Below are 23,765 nucleotides of genomic sequence, written 5' to 3'. Positions count from 1 at the left end.
CCCTATTACTTTACAACAATTAGCAGCAGTAATGGATAATTCTCTTGCAGCATTTTTATCTAAACTGCCAGTTTTTCCAAGAAAGCGTGATAGCTCAGTTTTAAACACAGAGGATGTGCAATCAGACGCTTTTGATAATTTATCTGTAGTACCCTCACAAAACTCAGAAGTAGCAGTGAGGGAAGGTCTGTCTGAGGGACAAATTTATGATACAGGAAAAGTTTCTCAGCGGGCAGATTCAGATTCTTTAGCGTTTAAATTTAAGCTGGAACACCTCCGCGTACTGCTTAAGGAGGTTTTAGCTACGCTGGATGATTGTGACCCCATGGTGGTCCCAGAAAAATTGTGTAAGATGGACAGGTTTTTAGAGGTCCCTGTTTACACTGAGGCATTTCCGATCCCAAAGAGGGTGGCGGATATTGTGACTAGGGAGTGGGAGAGACCAGGTGTACCCTTTGTCCCCCCCCCCCCCCCCCCCTATCTTTAAGAAAATGTTCCCCATAAACGACTCCAGGCGGGACGAGTGGCAGACGGTCCCTAAGGTAGAGGGGGCTGTTTCAACTCTTGCTAAGCGTACAACTATACCAATAGAGGACAGTTGTGCTTTCAAAGATCCTATGGATAAAAAATTGGAAGGATTGCTGAAGAAAATTTTTGTTCAGCAAGGTTTTCTACTTCAACCAATTGCCTGCATAATTCCTGTAACTACTGCAGCGGCTTTTTGGTTTGAGGCCCTGGAGGAGTCGCTCCAGAGGGAGACTTCATACGATGAGGTCATGGATAGAATTCATGCTCTAAAGCTGGCTAATTCTTTTATCACTGATGCCGCTTTCCAGTTAGCTAAACTAGCGGCGAAAAACTCAAGTTTTGCCATCATGGCGCGAAGAACGCTTTGGCTCAAATCTTGGTCGGCGGATGTGTCGTCCAAAACAAAACTGTTAAATATTCCCTTCAAGGGGAAGACCCTTTTCGGCCCAGAGCTGAAAGAAATTATTTCAGATATCACTGGGGGTAAGGGTCATGCCCTTCCACAAGATAGTCCGTTTAAGGCCAAAAACAAGGCTAATTTTCGCTCCTTTCGCAACTTCAGGAGCGGACCTGCTGCAACCTCTGCTGTTGCAAAGCAAGATAACGCTTCCCAGCCCAAAGCAACCTGGAAACCCTTGCAGGGCTGGAATAAGGTCAAACAGGCCAAGAAGCCTGCTCCTGCTACCAAGACAGCATGAAGGGGTAGCCCCCGATCCGGGACCGGATCTAGTAGGGGGCAGACTTTCTCTCTTTGCTCAGGCTTGGGCAAGAGATGTTCCGGATCCCTGGGCATTAGAAATAGTTGCTCAGGGGTACCTTCTATAATTCAAGGATTCTCCCCCAAGGGGAAGGTTCCACAGTTCTCATTCGTCTTCAGACCAAACAAAGAAACAGGCGTTCTTACGCTGTGTAGAAGATCTCCTAAAAATGGGAGTAATACACCCAGTTCCAATTGCAGAACAAGGACTGGGCTTTTACTCAAACCTGTTCGTAGTTCCCAAAATGGAGGGAACTTTCAGGCCAATCCTGGATCTAAAGATTCTAAACAAATTCCTCAGAGTTCTGTCTTTCAAGATGGAAACAATTCAATCTTGCCGATGATCCAGGAAGGTCAATATATGACTACCGTGGATCTAAAGGATGCGTACCTACATATTCCTATCCACAAAGATCACTATCAGTTCCTAAGGTTCGCCTTTCTGGACAAACATTACCAGTTCGTGTCCCTTCCTTTCGGGTTGGCCACCGCTCCCAGAATTTTCACAAAGGTGCTAGGGTCCCTTCTGGCGGTGCTAAGACCGCGGGGCATTGCAGTAGCACCTTACCTAGACGACATATTAATACAGGCGTCGTCTTTCCACAGAGCCAGGGCTCATACAGACATTGTTCTGGCCTTTCTAAGGTCTCACGGGTGGAAGGTGAACATAGAAAAGAGTTCTCTGTCCCCGCTTACAAGGGTTCCCTTCCTGGGAACACTAATAGACTCGGTAGAAATGAAAATCTTTCTGACAGAGGTCAGGAAGTTCAAACTGTTGAACACCTGCCGAGTTCTTCATTCCATTCCTCGGCCTTCTGTGGCTCAGTGCATGGAGATAATTGGTTTAATGGTGGCGGCAATGGACATAGTCCCTTTTGCCCGAATTCATCTCAGACCACTGCAACTGTGCATGCTCAAGCAGTGGAATGGGGATTACGCAGATTTATCTCCTCAAATACAAATGGACCAGAAAACCAGAGACTCTCTTCTCTGGTGGTTGTCTCAAGATCACCTGTCTCAGGGAATGAGTTTCCGCAGACCGGAGTGGATCATTGTCACGACCGATGCCAGTCTGTTAGGCTGGGGTGCGGTCTGGAACTCCCTGAAGGCTCTATGGTCTATGGTCTCGGGAAGAATCTCTTCTCCCGATAAACATTTTGGAGCTGAGAGCGATATTCAACACGCTCCAAGCATGGCTTCAACTAGCGGAGTCCAAAATCATCAGATTTCAGTCGGACAACATCACGACTGTAGCGTACATCAATCATCAGGGAGGAACAAAGAGTTCCCTGGCGATGAAGGAAGTAACCAAGATCATCAAATGGGCGGAGGATCACTCCTGCCATCTATCTGCAATTCACATCCCAGGAGTAGACAACTGGGAGGCGGATTATCTGAGTCGTCAGACTTTCCATCCGGGGGAGTGGGAACTCCACCCGGAGGTCTTTGCTCAGCTAACCCAGCTATGGGGCATTTCAGAATTGGATCTGATGGTGTCCCGTCAGAACACCAAACTTCCCCTTTACGGATCCAGGGATCCCAAGGCGGCATTGATAGATGCTTTAATAGCGCCTTGGTCATTCAGTCTAGCTTATGTCTTTCCACCGTTTCCTCTTCTCCCTCGGCTAATAGCCAGAATCAAACAGGAGAAGGCTTCGGTAATTCTGATAGCGCCTGCGTGGCCACGCAGGACTTGGTATGCAGACCTAGTGGACATGTCATCGGTCCCACCATGGAAACTGCCATCGAGGCAGGATCTTATAATTCAAGGTCCTTTCAAGCATCCAAATCTAGTTTCTCTAAGACTGACTGCTTGGAGATTGAACGCTTAATCCTAGCTAAGCGTGGTTTTTCTAAATCAGTTATAGACACTCTGATACAGGCCAGAATGCCTGTCACCAGGAAAATTTACCATAAGATATGGCGGAAATATCTTGGTTGGTGTGAATCTAAGGGTTACTCGTGGAGTAAGGTTAGGATTCCAAGGATACTGGCTTTTCTCCAAGAAGGATTGGAGAAAGGTCTGTCAGCTAGTTCCTTAAAAGGACAGATATCTGCTCTGTCTATTCTGTTACATAAGCGCCTGGCAGCTATACCAGACGTTGAGGCGTTTGCACAGGCCCTAGTTAGAATCAAGCCTGTTTACAAGCCTGTGGGTCCTCCTTGGAGTCTAAATTTAGTTCTTTCAGTTCTTCAAGGGGTTCCGTTTGAACCTTTACATTCCATAGATATTAAGTTATTATCTTGGAAAGTTTTGTTTTTAGTAGCCATTTCTTCTGCTCGAAGAGTTTCTGAATTGTCTGCTTTGCAGTGTGATTCACCCTATCTGGTGTTCCATGCAGATAAGGTTGTTTTGCTTACCAAACCTGGTTTTCTTCCAAAAGTGGTTTCTAATAAGAATATTAACCAGGAAATTATTGTTCCTTCTCTGTGTCCTAATCCAGTTTCTAGGAAGGAACGACTTTTACACAATCTTGACGTGGTTCGTGCTTTAAAATTCTATTTAAAAGCGATTAAAGATTTCAGACAAACATCATCCTTGTTTGTCGTCTACTCTGGTAAGAGGAGAGGTCAGAAAGCGACTGCTACCTCTCTTTCCTTTTGGCTGAAAAGCATCATCCGATTGGCTTATGAGACTGCTGGACAGCAGCCTCCCGAACAAATTACAGCTCATTCCACGAGAGCTGTGGCTTCCACATGGGCTTTTAAGAATGAGGCTTCTGTTGAACAGATTTGTAAGGCAGCGACTTGGTCTTCACTGCATACATTCGCCAAATTTTACAAATTCGATACTTTTGCTTCTTCGGAGGCTATTTTTGGGAGAAAGGTTTTGCAAGCAGTGGTGCCTTCCGTTTAGGTTACCTGACTTGTTCCCTCCCTTCATCCGTGTCCTATTACTTTGGTATTGGTATCCCACAAGTAAGGATGAATCAGTGCACTGAATACACCATGTAAGAGAAAACAGAATTTATGGTTACCTGATAAATTTCTTTCTCTTACAGTGTATTCAGTCCACGGCCCGCCCTGACATTTAAGTCAGGTTCAAATTTAATTTAAAATAACTACAGTCACCACTGCACCCTATGGTTCTCCTTTTTCTCCTAACCGTCGGTCGAATGACTGGGGGGCGGAGCCTGAGGGGAGCTATATGGACAGCTTTGCTGTGTGCTCTCTTTGCCACTTCCTGTAGGGATTGAGAATATCCCACAAGTAAGGATGAATCCGTGCACTGAATACACGGTAAGAGAAAGAAATTTATCAGGTAAGCATAAATTCTGTTCTTTTTCTTCGTTCTCTTGCTATCTTTATTTAAAAAAGAAGGCATCTATGCTAAGGAGCCAGCAAATTGTTGGTTCAGAACCATGGACAGCACTTGTTTATTGGTGCTGTCCAATCAGCAAGGACAACCCAGGTTGTTCACCAAAAATGGGCCGGCATCTAAACTTACATTCTTGCTTTTTAAATAAACATACCAAGAGAATAAAGAAAGATTGATAATAGGAGTAAATTAGAAAGTTGCTTAAAATGACATGCTCTATCTGAATCACGAAAGAAAAAAATTGGGTTCAGTGTCCCTTTAAAGATGGTAATATAAAATGATAAATCGTATATATAAAAAAAACTCTGCATTCTACTTTCATTATTTATTTTGTTCCCCTTTTCCTGTTATTAGGTGGCCAAGCACTATAATCTGGACATCTATTGTTTTTGCTCAGATTATTATTATTATTATTATTTTTATTATTGTTATTATTTTTCCGTAGTTTTTTTTCAAATGCTTATAATAACAACAGCATAACTCAAAAACTCATGAAACTTGGCACAGTGCTAGAGATCTAGGCTGTGCATAATCCTATGCAACCTAAATCTCATAGGTCAAAATCGCTTATAGAACAGACTTAATTTTTTTTTTATAGAGTTATCTTATGACTAACATTCAGATTTGTTCAAGAGAAGTTATGTCATGTGGTTTGGCAGCCATTTTGAATTGTTCAATAACGCTTAACGATATTTTTAACCAATAATAAAACAAAAACTGTTTTACAAAAATGATTTATTTTTCCCCGGCTAGATTTAGAGTTTTGTCGGTAACGACCCGCGTAGCTAACGCATGCTTTTTTTTGGCCGCACCTTTTAAATACCGTTGGTATTTAGAGTTCACAGAATGGCTGCGTTTTCAGTGCGTTAGGCTCCAAAAAGGGAGTGTAGAGCATAATTTACCGCCACTGCAACTCTCGATACCAGCGGTGCTTACGGACGCGGCCAGCTTCAAAAACGTGCTTGTGCACGATTCCCCCATAGGAAACAATGGGGCTGTTTGAGCTGAAAAAAAACCTAACACCTGCAAAAAAGCAGCGTTAAGCTCCTAACGCAGCCCCATTGTTTCCTATGGGGAAACACTTCCTACGTCTGCACCTAACACTCTAACATGTACCCCGAGTCTAAACACCCCTAACCTTACACTTATTAACCCCTAATCTGCCGCCCCCGCTATCGCTGACCCCTGCATATTATTATTAACCCCTAATCTGCCGCTCCGTACACCGCCGCAACCTACGTTATCCCTATGTACCACTAATCTGCTGCCCCTAACACCGCCGGCCCCTATATTATATTTATTAACCCCTAATCTGCCGCCCCCAACGTCGCCTCCACCTACCTACAATAATTAACCCCTAATCTGCCGACCGGACCTTACCGCTACTCTAATAAATGTATTAACCCCTAAAGCTAAGTCTAACCCTAACACTATCACTCCCCTAAGTTAAATATAATTTAAATCTAACTAAATAAACTAACTCTTATTAAATAAATTATTCCTATTTAAAGCTAAATACTGTAAAATAAATCCTAATATAGCTTCAATATAAATTATAATTATATTGTAGCTATTTTAGGATTAATATTTATTTTACAGGCAACTTTGTATTTATTTTAACCAGGTACAATAGCTATTAAATAGTTAATAACTATTTAATAGCTACCTAGTTAAAATAATTACAAAATTACCTGTAAAATAAATCCTAACCTAAGTTACAATTAATAATATAAACTACCTACAATTATCTACAATTAAACCTAACACTACACTATCAATAAATTAATTAAATACAATACCCACAAATAAATACAATTAAATAAACTAACTAAAGTACAAAAAATAAAAAAGAACTAAGTTACAAAAAATAAAAAAATTATTTAGAAACATTAGAAAAATATTACAACAATTTTAAACTAATTACACCTACTCTAAGCCCCCTAATAAAATAACAAAGACCCCCAAAATAAAAAAATGCCCTACCCTATTCTAAAATTAAAATAGAAAAGCTCTTTTACCTTACCAGCCCTGAAAAGGGCCCTTTGCGGGGCATGCCCCAAAGAATTCAGCTCTTTTGCCTGTAAAAAAAAACATACAATACCCCCCCAACATTACAACCCACCACCCACATACTCCTAATCTAACCCAAACCCCCCTTAAATAAACCTAACACTAAGCCCCTGAAGATCTCCCTACCTTGTCTTCACCACGCCGGGTTCACCGATTGATCCAGAAGAGCCTCCGATGTCTTGATCCAAGCCCAAGCGGGGGGCTGAAGACGTCCATGATCCGGCTGAAGTCTTCATCCAAGCGTGAGCTGAAGAGGTCCATGATCCGACTGAAGTCTTCTATCAAGCGGCATTTTCAATCTTCTTTCTTCCGGATCCATGTAATTCATCCCGCCGACGCGGAACATCCATCTTCACCGACGACTTCCCGACGAATGACGGTTCCTTTAAGGGACGTCATCCAAGATGGCGTCCCTCGAATTCCGATTGGCTGATAGGATTCTATCAGCCAATCGGAATTAAGGTAGGAAAATTCTGATTGGCTGATGGAATCAGCCAATCAGATTCAAGTTCAATCCGATTGGCTGATCCAATCAGCCAATCAGATTGAGCTCGCATTCTATTGGCTGATCGGAACAGCCAATAGAATGCTAGCTCAATCTGATTGGCTGATTGGATCAGCCAATCGGATTGAACTTGAATCTGATTGGCTGATTCCATCAGCCAATCAGAATTTTCCTACCTTAATTCCGATTGGCTGATAGAATCCTATCAGCCAATCGGAATTCGAGGGACGCCATCTTGGATGACGTCCCTTTAAGGAACCGTCATTCGTCGGGAAGTCGTCGGAGAAGATGGATGTTCCGCGTCGGCGGGATGAACTATATGGATCCGGAAGAAAGAAGATTGAAGATGCCGCTTGATAGAAGACTTCAGTCGGATCATGGACCTCTTCAGCTCCCGCTTGGATGAAGACTTTAGCCGGATCATGGACATCTTCAGCCCCCCGCTTGGGCTTGGATCAAGACATCGGAGGCTCTTCTGGATCGATCGGTGAACCCGGCGTGGTGAAGACAAGGTAGGGAGATCTTCAGGGGCTTAGTCTTAGGTTTATTTAAGGGGGGTTTGGGTTAGATTAGGGGTATGTGGGTGGTGGGTTGTAATGTTGGGGGGGTATTGTATGTTTTTTTTTTTACAGGCAAAAGAGCTGAATTCCTTGGGGCATGCCCCGCAAAGGGCCCTTTTCAGGGCTGGTAAGGTAAAAGAGCTTTTCTATTTTAATTTTAGAATAGGGTAGGGCATTTTTTTATTTTGGGGGTCTTTGTTATTTTATTAGGGGGCTTAGAGTAGGTGTAATTAGTTTAAAATTAGTTTTAAAATTGTTGTAATATTTTTCTAATGTTTCTAAATATTTTTTTATTTTTTATAACTTAGTTTATTTCATTGTATTTATTTGTGGGTATTGTATTTAATTAATTTATTGATAGTGTAGTGTTAGGTTTAATTGTAGATAATTGTAGGTAGTTTATTTAATTTATTTATTGATAGTGTAGTGTTAGGTTTAATTGTAACTTAGGTTAGGATTTATTTTACAGGTAATTTTGTAATTATTTTAACTAGGTAGCTATTAAATAGTTATTAACTATTTAATAGCTATTGTAACTGGTTAAAATAATTACAAAGTTGCCTGTAAAATAAATATTAATCCTAAAATAGCTACAATATAATTATATAATTTATATTGTAGCTATATTAGGGTTTATTTTACAGGTAAGTATTTAGCTTTAAATAGGAATAATTTATTTAATAAGAGTTAATTTATTTTGTTAGATTTAAATTATATTTAACTTAGGGGGGTGTTAGGGTTAGAATTAGCTTTAGGGGTTAAAAAATTTATTAGAGTAGCGGTGAGGTCCGGTTGGCAGATTAGGGGTTAATGCTTGAAGTTAGGTGGCGGCGATGTTAGGGAGGGAAGATTAGGGGTTAATACTATTTATTATAGGGTTATTGAGGCGGGAGTGAGGCGGATTAGGGGTTAATACATTTATTATAGTAGCGGTGAGGTCCGGTCGGCAGATTAGGGGTTAATAAGTGTAGGTAGGTGGAGGCGACGTTTGGGGCGGCAGATTAGGGGTTAATAAATATTATGTAGGTGTCGGCGGTATTAGGGGCAGCAGATTAGGGGTAACGTAGGTGGCGGCGGTGTGTGCGGTCGGCAGATTAGGGGTTAAAAAAATTTAATAGAGTGGCGGCAATGTGGGGGGCCTCGGTTTAGGGGTACATAGGTAGTTTATGGGTGTTGGTGTACTTTAGAGCACAGTAGTTAAAAGCTTTATGAACCGGCGTTAGCCCAGAAACCTCTTAACTCCTGACTTTTTTCTGCGGCTGGAGTTTTGTCGTTAGATTTCTAACGCTTACTACAGCCACGACTCTAAATACCCGCGTTAGAAAGATCCCATTGAAAAGATAGGATACGCAATTGACGTAAGGGGATCTGCGGTATGGAAAAGTCGCGGCTGCAAAGTGAGCGTTAAACCCTTTCCTGACTGACTCCAAATACCAACGGGCGGTAAAAACCAGCGTTAGGAGCCTCTAACGCTGGTTTTGACGGCTACCGCCAAACTCTAAATCTAGGCGGCCATGTTTATTGACATCTATGGTGAGCACTATTGTGCGTAATATGAAGGCTGTATATCACATGATCTGTCAACCATTTTGTTTTGCGCGAAAATTTCAAAAAATTATTTTCTCTGCAACCGCTTATGTTAGAACTGTGAAACTTGCTATATAACCTTATATTGTGACCTAGAGTCACAGTTGTTCATGTTGAAGGAATTGGTCACATGCTGTGGCAGTCATATTGGTTTACGTGAAAATTTTGAAAATGTATTTTCTTTGCAACTGCTTATGTTAAAGCTGTGAAATTTGCTGTATAACCATATATTGTGACCTAGAGTTACATCTATTCATGTCGAAAGTATTAGTCATATGCTGTAGCAGCCATCTTAAAAAACGCAAACATTTCGAAAATGTATTTTTTTTTACCATCTGCATGTGTTAGAACTGTAAAAACTTGCGTTAAAGCTTTATATTGTGATTTAGCTGCTTGTATGCCATTGCAAAGGCGATGCGCTTGGCCACCTCTATTGCTATATTTCCATTCTGAAATTGTGAGCATTTCAGTTCCTGTTAGAAATTAAAGAGCAGAACAGTTATATTCCACACAGCCATTGGCTGCACAGAGAAGGTAACCTAAGTTACAACATGGCAGCTCCCATTGTTTTATAGACACTAACATTTTAAACCTAGATTTTGGGAGTGTCCTCCAGCTTTGTAAAGTGCAACCTCTTTGTTCTGTATTTTAACCCCTTAAGAACCAAGGCCATTTTTCAATTTCTTTCCCTGAAGGACCAGAGCTATTTTTAAATTTCTGCGGTGTTTGTGTTTAGCTGTAATTTTCCTCTTACTTATTTACTGTACCCACACATATTATATACAGATTTTATCGCCATTAAATGGACTTTCTAAATATACCATTATTTTCATCATATCTTATAATTTACTGTAAATTTATTTCATGTAATTAGCAAGAGTCCATGAGCTAGTGACGTATGGGATATACATTCCTACCAGGAGGGGCAAAGTTTCCCAAACCTCAAAATGCCTATAAATACACCCCTCACCACACCCACAATTCAGTTTTACAAACTTTGCCTCCAATGGAGGTGGTGAAGTAAGTTTGTGCTAGATTCTACGTTGATATGCGCTCCGCAGCAAGTTGGAGCCCGGTTTTCCTCTCAGCGTGCAGTGAATGTCAGAGGGATGTGAGGAGAGTATTGCCTATTTGAATGCAGTGATCTCCTTCTACGGGGTCTATTTCATAGGTTCTCTGTTATCGGTCGTAGAGATTCATCTCTTACCTCCCTTTTCAGATCGACGATATACTCTTATATATACCATTACCTCTGCTGATTCTCGTTTCAGTACTGGTTTGGCTTTCTACAAACATGTAGATGAGTGTCCTGGGGTAAGTAAATCTTATTTTCTGTGACACTCTAAGCTATGGTTGGGCACTTTGTTTATAAAGTTCTAAATATATGTATTCAAACATTTATTTGCCTTGACTCAGAATGTTCAACTTTCCTTATTTTTCAGACAGTCAGTTTCATATTTGGGATAATGCATTTGATTTAATCATTTTTTCTTACCTTCAAAAATTTGACTTTTTTCCCTGTGGGCTGTTAGGCTCGCGGGGGCTGAAAATGCTTCATTTTATTGCGTCATTCTTGGCGCGGACTTTTTTGGCGCAAAAATTCTTTTCCGTTTCCGGCGTCATACGTGTCGCCGGAAGTTGTGTCATTTTTTGACGTTATTTTGCGCCAAAAATGTCGGCGTTCCGGATGTGGCGTCATTTTTGGCGCCAAAAAAGCATTTAGGCGCCAAATAATGTGGGCGTCTTATTTGGCGCTAAAAAATATGGGCGTTGTTTTTGTCTCCACATTATTTAAGTCTCATTTTTCATTGCTTCTGGTTGCTAGAAGCTTGTTCTTTGGCATTTTTTCCCATTCCTGAAACTGTCATTTAAGGAATTTGATCAATTTTGCTTTATATGTTGTTGTTTTTTCTCTTACATATTGCAAGATGTCTCACGTTGCATCTGAGTCAGAAGATACTACAGGAAAATCGCTGTCTAGTGCTGGATCTACCAAAGCTAAGTGTATCTGCTGTAAACTTTTGGTAGCTATTCCTCCAGCTGTTGTTTATATTGATTGTCATGACAAACTTGTTAAAGCAGATAATATTTCCTTTAGTAAAGTACCATTGCCTGTTGCAGTTCCTTCAACATCTAAGGTGCAGAATGTTCCTGATAACATAAGAGATTTTGTTTCTGAACATCCTTTTGAACTTTGCGCACCTCCCATAGAGACTTGGTTTACTCTATTTCTCACTGTTTAGTAAACGTAAAAAATCTTTTAAAACTTCTCTCCCTACAGATGAATTTTTAAATGAACATCATCATTCTGATTCTGATGACTCTTCTGGTTCAGAGGATTCTGTCTCAGAGGTTGATGCTGATAAATCTTCATATTTATTTAAAATGGAATTTATTCGTTCTTTACTTAAAGAAGTTCTAATTGCTTTAGAAATAGAGGATTCTGGTCCTCTTGATACTAATTCTAAACGTTTGGATAAGGTATTTAAATCTACTGTGGTTATTCCAGAAGTTTTTCCTGTTCCTAATGCTATTTCTGCAGTAATTTCCAAAGAATGGGATAAATTGGGTAATTAATTTACTCCTTCTAAACGTTTTAAGCAATTATATCCTGTGCCGTCTGACAGATTAGAATTTTGGGACAAAATCCCTAAAGTTGATGGGGCTATTTCTACCCTTGCTAAACGTACTACTATTCCTACGTCAGATGGTACTTCGTTTAAGGATCCTTTAGATAGGAAAATTGAATCCATTCTAAGAAAAGCTTATCTGTGTTCAGGTAATCTTCTTAGACCTGCTATATCTTTGGCTGATGTTGCTGCAGCTTCAACTTTTTGGTTGGAAACCTTAGCGCAACAAGTAACACATCATGATTCTCATGATATTATTATTCTTCTTCAGCATGCTAATAATTTTATCTGTGATGCCATCTTTGATATTATCAGAGTTGATGTCAGGTTTATGTCTCTAGCTATTTTAGCTAGAAGAGCTTTATGGCTTAAGACTTGGAATGCTGATATGGCTTCTAAATCAACTCTACTTTCCATTTCTTTCCAGGGTAACAAATTATTTGGTTCTCAGTTGGATTCTATTATTTCAACTGTTACTGGTGGGAAAGGAACCTTTTTACCACAGGATAAAAAATCTAAGGGTAAAAACAGAGCTAATAATCGTTTTCGTTCCTTTTGTTTCAACAAAGAACAAAAACCTGATCCTTCATCCTCAGGAGCAGTTTCAGTTTGGAAACCATCTCCAATCTGGAATAAATCCAAGCCAGCCAGAAAGGCAAAGCCTGTTTCTAAGTCCACATGAAGGTGCGGCCCTCATTCCAGCTCAGCTGGTAGGGGGCAGGTTACGTTTTTTCAAAGAAATTTGGATCAATTCTGTTCACAATCTTTGGATTCAGAACATTGTTTCAGAAGGGTACAGAATTGAAAGAAAAGAAAAGATGAGACCTCCTGCAAAGAGATTTTTTCTTTCCCGTGTCCCAGTAAATCCAGTGAAAGCTCAAGCATTTCTGAATTGTGTTTCAGATCTAGAGTTGACTGGAGTAATTATGCCAGTTCCAGTTCAGGAACAGGGGATGGGGTTTTATTCAAATCTCTTCATTGTACCAAAGAAGGAGAATTCCTTCAGACCAGTTCTGGATCTAAAAATATTGAATCGTTATGTAAGGATACCAACGTTCAAGATGGTAACTGTAAGGACTATCTTGCCTTTTGTTCAGCAAGGGCATTATATGTCCACAATAGATTTACAGGATGCATATCTGCATATTCCGATTCATCCGGATCATTATCGGTTCCTGAGATTCTCTTTTCTGGACAAGCATTACCAGTTTGTGGCTCTGCCGTTTGGCCTTGCTACAGCTCCAAGAATTTTTACAAAGGTTCTCGGTGCCCTTCTGTCTGTAATCAGAGAACAGGGTATTGTGGTATTTCCTTATTTGGACGATATCTTGGTACTTGCTCAGTCTTTACATTTAGCAGAATTTCATACGAATCGACTTGTGTTGTTTCTTCAAGATCATGGTTGGAGGATCAATTTACCAAAAAGTTCATTGATTCCTCAGACAAGGGTAACCTTTCTGGGTTTCCAAATAGATTCAGTGTCCATGACTCTGTCTTTAACAGACAAGAGGCGTCTAAAACTGATGGCAGCTTGTCGAAACCTTCAGTCACAATCATTCCCTTCGGTAGCCTTATGCATGGAAATTCTAGGTCTTATGACTGCTGCATCGGACGCGATCCCCTTTGCTCGTTTTCACATGCGACCTCTTCAGCTTTGTATGCTGAATCAATGGTGCAAGGATTACACAAAGATATCTCAATTAATATCTTTAAAACCGATTGTTCGACACTCTCTAACGTGGTGGACAGATCACCATCGTTTAATTCAGGGGGCTTCTTTTGTGCTTCCGACCTGGACTGTAATTTCAACAGATGAAAGTCTCACAGGTTGGGGAGCTGTGTGGGGATCTCTGACGGCACAAGGAGTTTGGGAATCTCAGGAGGTGAGATTACCGATCAATATTTTGGAACTCCGTGCAATTTTCAGAGCTCTTCAGTTTTGGCCTCTTCTGAAGAGAGAATCGTTCATTTGTTTTCAGACAGACAATGTCACGACTGTGGCATACTTCAATCATCAAGGAGGAACTCACAGTCCTCTGGCTATGAAAGAAGTATCTCGAATTTTGGTTTGGGCGGAATCCAGCTCCTGTCTAATCTCTGCGGTTCATATCCCAGGTGTAGACAATTGGGAAGCGGATTATCTCAGTCGCCAAACGTTGCATCCGGGCGAATGGTCTCTTCACCCAGAGGTGTTTCTTCAGATCGTTCAAATGTGGGAACTTCCAGAAATAGATTTGATGGCGTCCCATCTAAACAAGAAACTTCCCAGGTATCTGTCCAGATCCCGGGATCCTCAGGCGGAGGCAGTGGATGCATTATCACTTCCTTGGAAGTATCATCCTGCCTATATCTTTCCGCCTCTAGTTCTTCTTCCAAGAGTAATCTCCAAGATTCTGAAGGAATGCTCGTTTGTTCTGCTGGTAGCTCCGGCATGGCCTCACAGGTTTTGGTATGCGGATCTTGTCCGGATGGCCTCTTGCCAACCGTGGACTCTTCCGTTAAGACCAGACCTTCTGTCTCAAGGTCCTTTTTTCCATCAGGATCTGAAATCCTTAAATTTAAAGGTATGGAGATTGAACGCTTGATTCTTCGTCAAAGAGGTTTCTCTGACGCTGTGATTAATACTATGTTACAGGCTCGTAAATCTGTATCTAGAGAGATATATTATAGAGTCTGGAAGACTTATATTTCTTGGTGTATTTCTCATCATTTTTCTTGGCATTCTTTTAGAATTCCGAGAATTTTACAGTTTCTTCAGGATGGTTTAGATAAAGGTTTGTCCGCAAGTTCCTTGAAAGGACAAATCTCTGCTCTTTCTGTTCTTTTTCACAGAAAGATTGCTATTCTTCCTGATATTCATTGTTTTGTACAAGCTTTGGTTCGTATAAAACCTGTCATTAAGTCAATTTCTCCTCCTTGGAGTTTGAATTTGGTTCTGGGGGCTCTTCAAGCTCCTCCGTTTGAACCTATGCATTCATTGGACATTAAATTACTTTCTTGGAAAGTTTTGTTCCTTTTGGCCATCTCTTCTGCCAGAAGAGTTTCTGAATTATCTGCTCTTTCTTGTGAGTCTCCTTTTCTGATTTTTCATCAGGATAAGGCGGTGTCGCGAACTTCTTTTGAATTTTTACCTAAAGTTGTGAATTCCAACAACAGTAGAGAAATTGTGGTTCCTTCATTATGTCCTAATCCTAAGAATTCTAAGGAGAAATCGTTGCATTCTTTGGATGTTGTTAGAGCTTTGAAATATTATGTTGAAGCTACTAAATCTTTCAGAAAGACTTCTAGTCTATTTGTTATCTTTTCCGGTTCTAGAAAAGGCCAGAAAGCTTCTGCCATTTCTTTGGCATCTTGGTTGAAATCTTTAATTCATCTTGCCTATGTTAAGTCGGGTAAAACTCCGCCTCAGAGAATTACAGCTCATTCTACTAGGTCAGTTTCTACTTCCTGGGCGTTTAGGAATGAAGCTTCGGTTGATCAGATTTGCAAAGCAGCAACTTGGTCCTCTTTGCATACTTTTACTAAATTCTACCATTTTGATGTATTTTCTTCTTCTGAAGCAGTTTTTGGTAGAAAAGTAATTCAGGCAGCGGTTTCAGTTTGAATCTTCTGCTTATGTTTTTCGTTAAACTTTATTTTTGGGTGTGGATTATTTTCAGCAGGAATTGGCTGTCTTTATTTTATCCCTCCCTCTCTAGTGACTCTTGTGTGGAAAGATCTACATCTTGGGTAATCATTATCCCATACGTCACTAGCTCATGGACTCTTGCTAATTACATGAAAGAAAACATAATTTATGTAAGAACTTACCTGATAAATTCATTTCTCCAACATAGGTGTGTCCGGTCCACGGCGTCATCCTTACTTGTGGGATATTCTCTTCCCCAACAGGAAATGGCAAAGAGCCCAGCAAAGCTGGTCACATGATCCCTCCTAGGCTCCGCCTTCCCCAGTCATTCTCTTTGCCGTTGCACAGGCAACATCTCCACAGAGATGGCTAAGAGTTTTTTGGTGTTTAAATGTAGTTTTTATTCTTCAATCAAGAGTTTGTTATTTTAAAATAGTGCTGGTATGTACTATTTACTCTGAAACAGAAAAGAGATGAAGATTTCTGTTTGTAAGAGGAAAATGATTTTAGCAACCGTTACTAAAATCGATGGCTGTTTCCACACAGGACTGTTGAGATGAATTAACTTCAGTTGGGGGAAACAGTGAGCAGACTTTTGCTGCTTGAGGTATGACACATTTCTAACAAGACTTGGTAATGCTGGAAGCTGTCATTTTCCCTATGGGATCCGGTAAGCCATTTTCTTAGTTTTAAATATAAGAATAAAGGGCTTCACAAGGGCTTTAAAGACTGGTAGACATTTTTCTGGGCTAAAACGATTACTTTATAAGCATATTTAATGGTTTATAACTTTGAAGAGTTATTTTAATCTTGGGAATTCTGTTAAAAAAACGTCAGGCACTGTTTTGGACACCTTTTTCACTGGGGGCCTTTTCTAGTCATAGGCAGAGCCTCATTTTCGCGCCACTAATGCGCAGTTGTTTTTGAGAAGCAAGGCATGCAGATGCATGTGTGAGGAGCTCAGATCCACTGAAAAAGCTTATTGAAGGCGTCATTTGGTATCGTATTCCCCTCTGGGCTTGGTTGGGTCTCAGCAAAGCAGATACCAGGGACTGTATAGGGGTTAAATGTAACGGCTCCGGTTCCGTTATTTTAAGAGTTAAAGCTTTCAAATTTGGTGTGCAATACTTTTAAGGCTTTAAGACACTGTGGTGAAATTTTGGTGAATTTTGAACAATTCCTTCATACTTTTGCACATATTCAGTAATAAAGTGTGTTCAGTTTAAAATTTAAAGTGACAGTAACGGTTTTATTTTAAAACGTTTTTTTGTGCTTTGTTATCAAGTTTATGCCTATTAACATGTCTGAACCATCAGATAGACGATGTTCTGTATGTTCGGAAGCCAAGGTTCCTCTCCATTTAAATATATGTGATGAATGTGACAAACAAAGTAGGGACAATGATGCCACTGATAATAATGTTGCCCAAAATGATTCCTTAAGTGAGGGGAGTAAGCATGGTACTGCATCATCTCCTTCTATGTCTACACCAGTCTTGCCCACTCAGGAGGTCCCTAGTTCATCTAGTGCGCCAATCCTCCTTACTATGCAACAATTAACGGCTGTAATGGATAATTCTATTAAAAACATTTTAGCCAAAATGCCCACTTATCAGCGAAAGCGCGACTGCTCTGTTTTAGATACTGAAGAGCATGAGGACACTGATGATAATGGTTCTGACATGCCCTTACACCAGTCTGAGGGGCCAGGGAGGTTTTGTCTGAGGGAGAAATTTCAGATTCAGGAAAAATTTCTCAACAAGCTGAACCTGACGTTATTACATTCAAATTTAAATTGGAACATCTCCGCGCTCTGCTTAAGGAGGTGTTATCTACTCTGGATGATTGTGACAATTTGGTCATTCCAGAGAAATTATGTAAGATGGACAAGTTCCTAGAGGTCCCGGTGCCCCCCGAAGCTTTTCCTATACCCAAGCGGGTGGCGGACATTGTAAATAAAGAATGGGAAAGGCCCGGCATACCTTTTGTCCCTCCCCCTATATTTAAGAAATTATTTCCTATGGTCGACCCCAGGAAGGACTTATGGCAGACAGTCCCCAAGGTCGAGGGGGGCGGTTTCTACTCTAAACAAACGCACCACTATCCCTATAGAAGATAGTTGTGCTTTCAAAGATCCTATGGATAAAAAATTAGAGGGTTTGCTTAAAAAGATGTTTGTTCAGCAAGGTTACCTTCTACAACCAATTTCATGCATTGTTCCTGTCACTACAGCAGCGTGTTTCTGGTTCGGAGAACTAGAAAAGTCGCTCAATAAAGCATCTTCTTATGAGGAGGTTATGGACAGAGTTCAAGCACTTAAATTGGCTAACTCTTTTACCTTAGACGCCACTTTGCAATTAGCTAGATTAGCGGCGAAAAATTCAGGTTTTGCTATTGTGGCGCGCAGAGCGCTTTGGCTAAAGTCTTGGTCAGCGGATGTGTCCTCCAAGAACAAATTGCTTAACATCCCTTTCAAGGGGAAAACGCTGTTTGGCCCTGACTTGAAAGAGATTATTTCAGACATCACTGGGGGAAAGGGCCACGCCCTTCCTCAGGATAGGTCTTTTAAGGCTAAAAATAAAACAAATTTTCGTCCCTTTCGCAGAAACGGACCAGCCTCAAATTCTACATCCTCTAAGCAAGAGGGTAATTCTTCTCAAACCAAGCCAGCCTGGAGACCGATGCAAGGCTGGAACAAAGGTAAGCAGGCCAAGAAGCCTGCTACCGCTACTAAGACAGAATGAGATGTTGGCCTCCGATCCGGGACCGGATCTGGTGGGGGGCAGACTCTCTCTCTTCGCTCAGGGACAAGCATTACCAGTTTGTGGCACTTCCATTCGGATTAGCCACTGCTCCAAGAATTTTCACAAAGGTACTAGTGTCCCTTCTAGCGGTGCTAAGGCCAAGGGGCATTGCAGTAGTACCTTACTTGGACGACATACTGATTCAAGCGTCGTCTCTGCCACAAGCAAAGGCTCATACGGACATTGTCCTAGCCTTTCTCAGATCTCACGGGTGGAAAGTGAACGTAGAAAAAAGTTCTCTATTCCCGTCAACAAGAGTTCCCTTCTTGGGAACAATAATAGACTCCTTAGAAATGAAGATTTTTCTGACAGAGGTCAGAAAATCAAAACTTCTAAGCTCTTGTCAAGTACTTCATTCTGTTCTTCTTCCTTCCATAGCGCAGTGCATGGAAGTAATAGGTTTGATGGTTGCGGCAATGGACATAGTTCCTTTTGCGCGAATTCATCTAAGACCATTACAACTGTGCATGCTCAGACAGTGGAATGGGGATTATACAGACTTGTCCCCGACGATCCAAGTAGATCAGAGGACCAGAGATTCACTCCGTTGGTGGCTGACCCTGGACAACCTGTCTCAAGGGATGAGCTTCCGCAGACCAGAGTGGGTCATTGTCACGACCAACGCCAGTCTGGTGGGCTGGGGCGCTGTCTGGAAACCCCTGAAAGCTCAGGGTCTATGGTCTCGGGAAGAATCTTTTCTCCCGATAAACATTCTGGAACTGAGAGCGATATTCAATGCTCTCAAGGCTTGGCCTCAACTAGCAAAGGCCAAATTCATAAGGTTTCAATCAGACAACATGACGACTGTTGCATATATCAACCATCAGGGGGGAACAAGGAGTTCCCTGGCGATGGAAGAAGTGACCAAAGTAATTCAATGGGCGGAGATTCACTCCTGCCACTTGTCTGCAATCCACATCCCAGGAGTGGAAAATTGGGAAGCGGATTTTCTGAGTCGTCAGACATTTCATCCGGGGGAGTGGGAACTCCATCCGGAAATCTTTGCCCACATAACTCAATTATGGGGCATTCCAGACATGGATCTGATGGCGTCTCGTCAGAACTTCAAGGTTCCTTGCTACGGGTCCAGATCCAGGGATCCCAAGGCGACTCTAGTAGATGCACTAGTAGCGCCCTGGACCTTCAACCTAGCTTATGTATTCCCACCGTTTCCTCTCATTCCCAGGCTGGTAGCCAGGATCAATCAGGAGAGGGCTTCGGTGATCTTGATAGCTCCTGCGTGGCCACGCAGAACTTGGTATGCAGACCTGGTGAATATGTCATCGGCTCCACCATGGAAGCTACCTTTGAGACAGGACCTTCTTGTTCAAGGTTCGTTCGAACATCCGAATCTGGCCTCACTCCAACTGACTGCTTGGAGATTGAACGCTTGATTTTATCAAAGCGTGGGTTCTCAGATTCTGTCATTGATACTCTTATTCAGGCTAGAAAGCCTGTAACTAGAAAAATTTACCATAAAATATGGAAAAAATATATCTGTTGGTGCGAATCGAAAGGATTCCCATGGAACAAGATAAAAATTCCTAAGATTCTATCCTTTCTACAAGAGGGTTTGGAGAAAGGATTATCTGCAAGTTCTTTGAAGGGACAGATTTCTGCTTTATCTGTTTTACTTCACAAAAAGCTGGCGGCTGTGCCAGATGTTCAAGCTTTTGTTCAGGCTCTGGTTAGAATCAAGCCTGTTTACAAACCTTTGACTCCTCCTTGGAGTCTCAATTTAGTTCTTTCAGTTCTTCAAGGGGTTCCGTTTGAACCCTTACATTCCGTAGATATTAAGTTATTATCTTGGAAAGTTTTGTTTTTGGTTGCAATTTCTTCTGCTAGAAGAGTTTCAGAGTTATCTGCTCTGCAGTGTTCTCCTCCTTATCTGGTGTTCCATGCAGATAAGGTGGTTTTGCGTACTAAACCTGGTTTTCTTCCGAAAGTTGTTTCTAACAAAAATATTAACCAGGAGATAGTTGTGCCTTCTTTGTGTCCGAATCCAGTTTCAAAGAAGGAACGTTTGTTGCACAATTTGGATGTAGTTCGTGCTCTAAAATTCTATTTAGAGGCTACAAAGGATTTCAGACAAACATCTTCCTTGTTTGTTGTTTATTCTGGTAAAAGGAGAGGTCAAAAAGCAACTTCTACCTCTCTCTCTTTTTGGCTTAAAAGCATCATCCGATTGGCTTATGAGACTGCCGGACGGCAGCCTCCTGAAAGAATCACAGCTCATTCCACTAGGGCTGCGGCTTCCACATGGGCCTTCAAGAACGAGGCTTCTGTTGATCAGATATGTAAGGCAGCGACTTGGTCTTCACTGCACACTTTTACCAAATTTTACAAATTTGATACTTTTGCTTCTTCTGAGGCTATTTTTGGGAGAAAGGTTTTGCAAGCCGTGGTGCCTTCCATCTAGGTGACCTGATTTGCTCCCTCCCATCATATGTGTCCTAAAGCTTTGGTATTGGTTCCCACAAGTAAGGATGACGCCGTGGACCGGACACACCTATGTTGGAGAAAACAGAATTTATGCTTACCTGATAAATTACTTTCTCCAATGGTGTGTCCGGTCCACGGCCCGCCCTGGTTTTTTAATCAGGTCTGATGAATTATTTTCTCTAACTACAGTCACCACGGTATCATATGATTTCTCCTATGCATATTCCTCCTTTACGTCGGTCGAATGACTGGGGAAGGCGGAGCCTAGGAGGGATCATGTGACCAGCTTTGCTGGGCTCTTTGCCATTTCCTGTTGGGGAAGAGAATATCCCACAAGTAAGGATGACGCCGTGGACCGGACACACCGTTGGAGAAAGTAATTTATCAGGTAAGCATAAATTCTGTTTTCTTTCATATTAGCAAGAGTCCATGAGGCCCGCCCTTTTTATGTGGTGGTTATGATTTTGTATAAAGCACAATTATTCCAATTCCTTATTTTATATGCTTTCGCACTTTTTTATCACCCCACTTCTTGGCTATTCGTTAAACTGAATTGTGGGTGTGGTGAGGGGTGTATTTATAGGCATTTTGAGGTTTGGGAAACTTTGCCCCTCCTGGTAGGAATGTATATCCCATACGTCACTAGCTCATGGACTCTTGCTAATATGAAAGAAATGAATTTATCAGGTAAGTTCTTACATAAATTATGTTTTTTTTATAAAATATGAGGAAAAAATGAAAAAAACCCCCCCACTTTTTCTAACTTTGAACCCCAAAATCTGTTACACATCTACAACCACCAAAAAACACCCGTGCTAAACAGTTTCTAAATTTTGTTCTGAGTTTAGAAATACCCAAATGTTTACATGTTCTTTGCTTTTTTTGCAAGTTATAGGGAAATAAATACAAGTAGCACTTTGCTATTTCCAAACCACTTTTTTTTCCAAAATTAGCGATAGTTACATTGGAACACTGATATCTTTCAGGAATCCCTGATTAACCCTTGACATGTATATATTTTTTTTTAGAAGACATCCCAAAGTATTGATCTAGGCTAATTTTTTTTTATATTTCGTGCCACCATTTCACCACCAAATGCAATCAAATAAAAAAAATTGTTCACTTTTTCCCAAACATTTTCACAAACTTTAGGTTTCTCACTGAAATTATTTACAAACAACTTGTGCAATTATGGCATAAATGGTTGTAAATGCTTCTCTGGGATCCCCTTTGTTCAGAAATAGCAGACATATATGACTTTGGCGTTGCTTTTTGGTAATTAGAAGGCCGCTAAATGCCACTGCGCATCACACGTGTATTATGCCCAGCAGTGAAGGGGTTAAGTAGGGAGCATGTAGGCAGCGTCTAGGGTTAATTTTAGCTTTAGTGTAGTGTAGTAGACAACCCCAAGTATTGATCTAGGCCCATCTTGGTATATTTCATGCTACCATTTCACCGCTAAATGCGATCAAATAAAAAAAAAAAACTTAAAATTTTTCACAATTTTAGGTTTCTCACTGAAATTATTTACAAACAGCTTGTGCAAGTATGGCATAAATGGTTGTAAATGCTTCTCTGGGATCCCCTTTTTTTCAGAAATAGCAGACATATATGACTTTGGCGTTGCTTTCTGGTAATTAGAAGGCCGCTAAATGCTGCTGCGCATCACACGTGTATTATGGCTAGCAGTGAAGGGGTTAATTAAGTAGTTTGTAGGGAGCTTGCAGGGTTAATTTTAGCTTTAGTGTAGAGATCAGCCTCCCACCTGACACATCAGACCCCCTGATCCCTCCCAAACAGCTCCCTTCCCTCCCCCACCCCACAATTGTCCCCGCCATCTTAAGTACTGGCAGACTTTCTGCCAGTACTTAAGATGAAAGGTATATTTAAAAAAAATTGTATAGCATATTTACATATGCCGCTGTGTAGGATCCCCCCTTAGCCCCCAACCTCCCTGATCCCCCCCCCCCCAAACAGCTCTCTAACCCTCCACCTCTACCTTACTGGGAGCCATCTTGGGTACTGGCAGCTGTCTGCCAGTACCCTGTTTGCAAAAACAAATGTTTTTTTTTTTATTTTTTTATTTTATCTGTAGGGTAGCTTCCCCACCCGCTCCCAGATCCCTTAGATTTACTTTTGTGGGTTATTTTATCCCCCCTTACTGCCACTCATATAACATGGTTTTACTGTAGTGTAGCGGTTCCCACCCGCTCCCTCCCTGTGCATGCGCCCACCCGCTCCCTCCCCGTGCGCTCCAGTGCGCGCTCCCGACGATCCCGCCCCCGATCCCGCCCCCCTCTCTCTTCAGTTTCTCATCGATGGCCGCCCACCCGCCTCCCACGGTAAGCTCCCACCCACCAACGATTGCGGCCATCGATGCCGGTGCAGAGCTTCCTGCTAATGAGTTAGAGGGAGAGATTGCCCAGTGTTACCTTAACTTGCCAGTCTTAATGCTGATGCCCTTGTCCATAATTTGGACTTGGCCTAGTTGGTCATTAACACCCTATTTTCAGGTCTTGGCCTGTACTATGCTCTAATATAGGAATTTATTTTTGTTCCTCAAATCCAAGAATTCTGTGAAGGTATAGATTTCTGCTCTCTCTTAGTTTTTTTTTTTTTTACTTACCCTGGGAGAAGCCCTGGACCATTATCCTACAACCCATGTCTTGCATCTCACTCTAACTGCTTTTTGCTTAAATAACGTTACGTGCATGAGTACAATGTTATCTATATGAAACACATGAACTAACACCCTCTAGCTGTAAAAAAAATGTCAAATTAATTCAGATAAGAGAAGGTTTTTAAGGGGTTAGAAAATAGCATATGAGCCCACCTAGGTTTAGCTTTCAACTAAGAATAGCAAGAGAACAAAGCAAATTTGACCATTTAACCATGGACCTGTAATATAAGTGTGAGTTTGTGCTTGTCATTGAAAG

General features: G+C 41.3%; 1 protein-coding gene across 2 annotated transcripts in view; it reads left to right on the top strand.

Moving 5' to 3' along the window:
- IPO4 (importin 4) overlaps positions 1 to 23,765 on the top strand; it is a 722,238-nt gene that overhangs the window by 283,938 nt on the left and 414,535 nt on the right. The gene's annotated exons all lie outside the window — the stretch shown is intronic.

This window comes from Bombina bombina, chromosome 2, assembly GCF_027579735.1.
Source record: "Bombina bombina isolate aBomBom1 chromosome 2, aBomBom1.pri, whole genome shotgun sequence".
Taxonomy (NCBI): Eukaryota; Metazoa; Chordata; class Amphibia; order Anura; family Bombinatoridae; genus Bombina; species Bombina bombina.
The sequence above is the reverse complement of the archived record's forward strand: the minus strand, read 5'-3'. Positions and strand labels throughout refer to the sequence as shown.